General features: G+C 41.2%; 1 long non-coding RNA gene across 3 annotated transcripts; it reads left to right on the top strand.

Annotated features, from left to right (window-relative positions):
* The first annotated feature begins 379 nt into the window (after positions 1-379).
* On the top strand, positions 380-5,705 carry LOC103631695 (uncharacterized). Of its 3 annotated transcripts, none has more exons than XR_002265451.3 (6): positions 380-1,713; positions 1,804-1,994; positions 2,091-2,871; positions 2,961-3,369; positions 3,984-4,218; positions 4,465-5,705. It is a non-coding gene; the product is annotated as an uncharacterized lncRNA (long non-coding RNA). The 3 variants fall into 3 exon arrangements; XR_002265452.3 differs by having other exon boundaries at positions 2,091-2,272; positions 2,372-2,871; positions 2,961-4,218; XR_002265450.3 differs by having other exon boundaries at positions 2,961-4,218.
* Positions 5,706-6,956: the final 1,251 nt, after the last annotated feature.

Raw genomic sequence — 6,956 nt, forward strand, 5'->3', positions numbered from 1 at the left:
GTGATCATAAACTGTTGCAGGGTTAAATATACCGAACCTAACACAAAACTTTGTTCATGTTATCTAGTTTAAATGTGGATAAGTGACACATCTTATGTAGAAATACCTTTTAATACAAAAGATATGTAGAAACAATCTCATGTGTTCAAATATCTAATCACCACAGGATGGTACAAAACTTGACAAACAAAATAAATGGAAAGTTAACTAAAACTGGGACACAGTACCTATAAGGAGGGCAACGCCATGCCCCCGTCTCCGCAGATCTCGCCTGCGCTACCCCGCTCGCGATAGCCTGTACCTCGCGCCTAGCCTCGGCGCTGCCCTCCACCGTCGTCGTCTCCTCCCCGTGCTCCGCCTTCTCGCCCTCCTCCACGTCGCTGAGATCCGCATGCATCATATCCTCCGAGTACGCCCTCCTCGTTGTCTTAGACCCAGAGAAGCCGAGCCTGCCGCCGCCTCGCTCATCCCTAGATCTGCGCCCAGTTATGTCTCCTACCTCGTCACCAGCGTCTGCCGTGCCGACCCCGACCAACGCCGCCATTCCGTGCGCTTGCTTCTGCGACTTTGTCACACTCGCAGACCAACTCGCCGAGGCCTTCCGTGGCCATTTAGTGCCGCCGCTCCTAGACAAGAATGTTGGTCGGGGAGCAAAGGACGAGGGAGATCACGCGGTATGGTGTACCCACTGTGGACAAGATCTGCGGCCATGGTATGCAGCTCCCTTTCCATATTTGTCGGTCATGGTATCTGCGTATATCCGTCATCTGCTTTACTCGAACAGAATAATGTTGAGTCAATGTCTTCTGAGCCAATTGACGAATTGATTAAGGCTGATTGTTTTGCCAAAGCCTTTCAAGGTAGAACTTTTGCAGAATACATGTTTTTATTATATCTGTTTGATAGGCTTAACAACTATCCGTGTATTTGAACCCTGACTTGTATGTCTAATTCATTTTTTATAATCACTCAATAGAACTTAAGTATGAGATCATGAAACGCTTGCAAGCAAGAAACATATATGTGGTATGACTAGGGATGGAGTGAATGATGCCCCGGCTCTGAAGAATGCTGACATTGGTATTACAGTAGCATACTCCACCGATGCGGCTTGTAGTGCTTCTGACATTGTCCTGTCTGAACCAAGCCTTAGTGTGATTATTGGTGTTGTGTTGACGAGCCGTGCAATTTTCCAAAGAATGAAGAATTACATGGTATGTCAATTCCGCGATTCCTTTTTCAATCTTCGAGCATTCCATTTATCTATTCGATATTTTCAAAGTTTATTTGGCTTGCTGATTTATGATGTATCAATTACCATCTGTTTTATGGTATGTACTTCTGCTTAATTTTTAGAAAATAAAGCTCTACCTTAACCCCTAGATATATCTGACCCTAGATACTTTGTTGTAGCAGCTTGGTTTTATGATTCTTGTGTTGATTTGGTAGTTTGACTTCCCACCATTTATGGTCCTGATCATTGCCATCCTCAATGATGGTAAGTTGGTCTTTAATTTGTTCTGTTCATATTGACGCACCAACTTCAACCTCTGTACATGAATAGGTACCATTATGACTGTCTCTAAGGACATAGTGAAACCATCTCCACAACCTGAAGGTGAGATTTTTGCGACTAGAGTAGTTCTTAGTGCTTATTTGGCCACGATGACTGTTATTTTCTTCTGGGATGCGTACAAGACCGACTTTTTCCCGGTATGGACCAGCAGTGTGTTAAGCATCATCAATGTTTTGGGAGATCCTTCGGTGCTTTCATTTATCCTTGTCATGGTTGTTGTTTTGCAGCAATAGTAGTTGTTCCACGTCCAAAGCCTTCAGAAAACTGACCAACAAGATTTCTAGATGCTTGCCTCTGCGGTGTACGTTCAAGTCAGTGTGATCAATCAGGACCTTATCTTCATGACATGCTCTCGCAGTTGGTTGTTTGTGGAGCGTCCTGGGTTCTTGTTAGCGTTTGCTTCTAGGTGGCGTAGCTGGTGAGTCGTCTCAACTCAATCCAGATTCATGCCTTACCGCGATGTTGTCGTCTTTCTGTATCTCAGTCTTGCTGCTCATGCTTGTCATGCTTGCAGATTGCTACTCTGATTACCGTATACGCCAACTAGGCATTTGCTATGATCAAGGGCATTGGATGAGGTTGGGCCGACACATCTGGTTGTACAATATCATCTCCTTCTTCCCGCCAGATATCATCCAGTTCCTCATTCGTTATGCGCTGAGCAGGAGAGCGTGGAACCTCGTCCTTGAGCAGAGGGTAAGAACATGCGTAAGAGAATGGTTGTTGAGTCTTTGAAGGTTCAGTTTGGTAACCATCTGTTTTTGCTGGCATACACGTTTAAATTGCATTCACAAGCAAGAACTTTGGTACCGAAGAAAGGGAATGCAGATGGGAAGATGACCTTCAGTGATGTGAACCCGCTTGTAGAAGAGGCCAGAAGGAGAGCCAAGATAGCAAGGTCCAATTGTGGCTTCTCGAGCATCTCCACTGAACACGACAACCTGACTTTGCACTGCCCCGTCTGATTAAGGGGAGGATGCCCTGTGTGATTAAGGGGAGGATGGAGTCAGTGGTGAAGCAGAAGGGTTTGAACATTTAGTAGCCCTACTCCATGTGACCGGCAAACTATAGAGGCATGATTGTACTGTATATATAGTATGTATAGGTATATACATGTGCATTGCCACGAGGGTTAAAAATTAGTATAAAACATAGATACGAAACGACAAACATCGCTATAATATTTTGTCACACTGATTTTTGCATATCATAACGATGTTTGTCATTTCGTATCTATATTTCATACTAATTTTTAACTTCCGTAATTCAGGAGGCCACTACAATGAACCCTTCATGTAAGTAAATCAATACATATAACCTGTACTTGTTCAATTACTTTTTTGGGGTTGTTTGTACTCATAGTTTGATCTTCTAAAATGGGCAGTGCGGAAGATGGAGTGTCAGGAGTGCTTCTACACCACAAGCAAGTTTTGATTGTCTCTTCTTTGAGTTCATTATTGTGGATTACTTATTCTTTTTACGATGTGTTATCGAGGCTGACAAGCTATTTTATTTTTGCGAAATAGCTAAGGATAATCCACCTATGACTTTTGCTGTTGCTGCCTGCGAAACTCAGGATTTGAATGTGACAGTCTTGCAAGTGTTTGGTCTTTATGGAGAAAACCATGTTTTTGCAAAGATGATTATTTCCTGCCTGCTCTTTCTATAGACAAAGAGCCAGATCCTTCACATGACATTATGGAGTTCAGCTACAATGTTTCAACCACCACCATTGACACAAATTCTTCTGATGGGGGATGTTGGCAACAACATCTAAGAATTAAAGTGCCTAGGTAAGTTACCTTCTTTCAAAATCAGTCAAATAACCATAAGTCCAAAACTACAATGATGTGTCTTCTTTGTGTGGTTTTCACTTGCTTTTCCCACTTTTATGTAGTTACGTTCACTAATGAAAAACTTAGGCTCTTGATGTACAATTAGAACTATCAGCATTGGTGCTTCACAATAGCTTTTGTTTTTAGGGGATAATCTAAGAAGTCCTAAGTTATATTTTTTGCTTCTTCTCTAAAAATATCGTTCCAATTTACTGAATGACTTAGTACCCATACAGTAAAGCCTAAATTGTAAATAAATAGCAAATAAGTAGCTTGGACCTCCTTTTGAATCTGTTAAAGCCCTTCATCGAAATCTGGTTTAGTCAACTAGAGAAGAAATTGTTGCTAAGATTATATTAATCGAGAATTATTCATAGTTCTGATTCCAGTCGTACGGTGTACACAATACCTCACTGGATATTAGTATCTTACTTTTTTATCACTCGAACAATTAAATATTAAGCTATTCATTGTTATAGTTAATACCTAGATGTTGTAGAGTGTCTAACCTGAATATTTAATTTTTATGTGATCGTTATGCTCTAACATTTTATTAAATATTTGTGAGTCAGGCAACGGTGGTGACATACGGATGTGAACAACGTATGAGGCAAGTGTGGACGGTTGGGCTAATCACAATCCAAATTTATTGTTTCACTTAATTTCTTGGAAATAGGTGAAATTTTGTGAGGATCGAAAGAACATGTAATAAAGGCATGGCCTTCAGAAGCTAGGGAGAAAGGCGAGTCCATTGTAGCCAAGCTTGGGGGGAGTCCGAGTTTGTCCAAGTCAACAGCCACAACGCAGGTATGTTGGAGGAAGCGTTGCAGTGTCAGTATCAAACTATCACTAATGCTAATGCAATGCAAACATCATGCTTATTATGCTGTGACTACTAGCTAGAGCAAGTCGGAGTATGTTAATTGGTGGTACAATAGAGCAAGCCAGAGTATGTTGTGACTACTGGCTAGAGCAAGCCAGAGATTTTTTTTATACTTTAGTTACCGAGGTCCTTAAATTACCACTGTATAACATTGTCATTTCCATGTATAGAGCTTGAAGTCAAGAGGAGTGTGGTTTCCTGGACGTGACAATGAGATATTGGCTCCCATATTTACTCCACCATCAGTTGCTGAAGTTGATGTTGAAGCAAATTTGCCCCAACAGGCGTTAAAAGATGTCCATGTTCATGCATATACTGCTGAAGAAACAAAAGAAGCATTTTATGTAGCTCGACTGTTCTTTCTTCTTCCCCTAAGCAGGGTGCTTTATAGGTACTGTGTCCCAGTTTTAGTTAACTTTCCATTTATTTTGTTTGTCAAGTTCTGTACCATCCTGAGGTGATTAGATATTTGAACACATGAAATTGTTTCTACATATCTTTTGTATTAAAAGGTATTTCTACATAAGATGTGTCATTTATCCACATTTAAACTAGCTAACATGAACAAAGTTTTGTGTTAGGTTCGGTATATTTAACCCTGCAACAGTTTATGATCACCTAGGGGAGATATATACTTTGCTCTTGTTTTTTCGAAGCTTTATATTCTATATTTTTATCTACATAAAGGTGAGCTATGCTAAAAAATAGCTTTGCTTTCTTGTATCATTAGCCATTTGGCCAATAAACTACAACTACGCTCATGACCATGATGTTAACTAACATGTACGCCTACGTAGGCTTGATCGCTGGTCATTAGGTCAAGTGATGGAGGTGGGTGCGGTGCTGTCCTCTACCGGCCTCTACTTGGTGACGTAGACCTGGATGTTCTAGCTGTTGTGCATGGCAGACCTAGGCATGTTCTCATGCTCTTCGTGGCACGTGCCCCATCTTACGCATGCCCTGGGTCAACATCATGGCCATCAGTGCCATCATCCTGGGCACAAACGGTTTAGAGAATTGGTAAAACCAAAACATCTAAATGCCAAACCAGTAAAACTGGCGAAGTAGCTAAGCAAAAGCATCAGAATGCAACGTGGGTTCTCAGGCTGGCAGTAGTCTCATTTCTTGAATGAACACTGCTTCAAATGCCAAAGGACAGCTCAGGATCATGCCACAATTATCTTCTGAGCTACTGCACAGATAGACTAGATGTCATCTTCAAGGATTGCTTTCTTCTTGAGATTGTACCTGCATTTGATTCTCTTTTGTAGCTTTGTACCATCAGCCACCATAATAGTTAGACTTTAGGTTATGCTATTCTGATTGTGCAACGAACTTTAGAGTTCGAACAAAGCATTTGCAAACTGATGCTTTATAATAGAGATTGGTTGTTGACATAATTTGTGAGATATTGAAGTCGATAAATATATATATGTTGGTTGTTGTCTTGTAATCGTTGTGCATAAACATTATGTAAAATATTCCATGGTGATTTCTCACCGGAACAAAGTTTGTGTCGCGGAGCCGTAGTCCATTGTGGACAGGGGAATCTACACTGCAAAACTAAGTGAGATCTTATCCCATGGATTTGTTAGGGCCTCCGTGTTGTTGTGTGGCTGTTGGTATGTGAGTCGGGGCACCTGTGTGCCTTTGGGCGTTACTCCGGCAACGTTGCCACCATCTTTGGCTTGGGCGGCGCCGCCCTGGGTGCATGGTGGGGAAGGCGAGTGTCTGGCCATTGATTGGCTAGCCAACGGTGAGGATTAGCGCACTAGGTATCGATTCAGTAGATTTAATCCGCATCATCGTTTTAGTCGTGTGTGGTTGAGATGTGATCGACGACATGGGCGAGTGGGGGCTATGGAACTTCGATCCAACGGTCAGTGTAAGGTGTCGTTTTAGAGGGGCTACATTTTAATTAGGACCATTGGTGGCGATCTGACGCCCAGAGTACGCTGGTACCCCTTCGGTCGCATCTCTTTTACAAAGGGGGCCTGCACTTTTGATAAATAAGCCCGCGCTCCATCTTTGTGCTAAAAGACTTACTAACTGGTCCAATTTTTTACAAAAGAAACCCTAACCTTTCTGGATATAGTAACCGCAGCCCAAACTTTGGTTATTTATATAAAATAAAATATGGTAATTGATTTTTAATATAAAATAAACCAATAAACTTGGGAAATTCATATCTTCATCGTTTTAAGTTAGATTTTCGTAGTTCTCGAACCTACAACCTTATATCGACGTGTAGAATATTCTTACACAGTTTGTTCTTATGCTTTAGTGTAATGTTGCCATATCCATTATTTCCCTGATTGTATGTATTGCTACGAGTAGGGGCGAGGTGACGAGGAACCTGACGCCCAACTTCTGGGGCAGCATCTGGACTACAAGGTTATCACAAGTATAAGGCAAGTTGTGCCCTTGATCACTTTTATTTATCTAATAATGTTATCTATAATCATCGTGACATGCTCAAGTTAATTTGATGGAACCTAATAGATTACCCTAATTTTGTTCTCCCTACACCTTGCAAACAAATGAACTATTGGGTAGGCTTGCTATTCTTCTACCTAGTTTTAGGATTAATATTATATCTGAAATTATGATCATGCTTTATTATTATTGTTGGTTCCATTATTGTTCATGATAAGGTTATTAT

The sequence above is a fragment of the Zea mays genome, chromosome 1 (assembly GCF_902167145.1).
Source record: "Zea mays cultivar B73 chromosome 1, Zm-B73-REFERENCE-NAM-5.0, whole genome shotgun sequence".
Lineage (NCBI taxonomy): Eukaryota > Viridiplantae > Streptophyta > Magnoliopsida > Poales > Poaceae > Zea > Zea mays.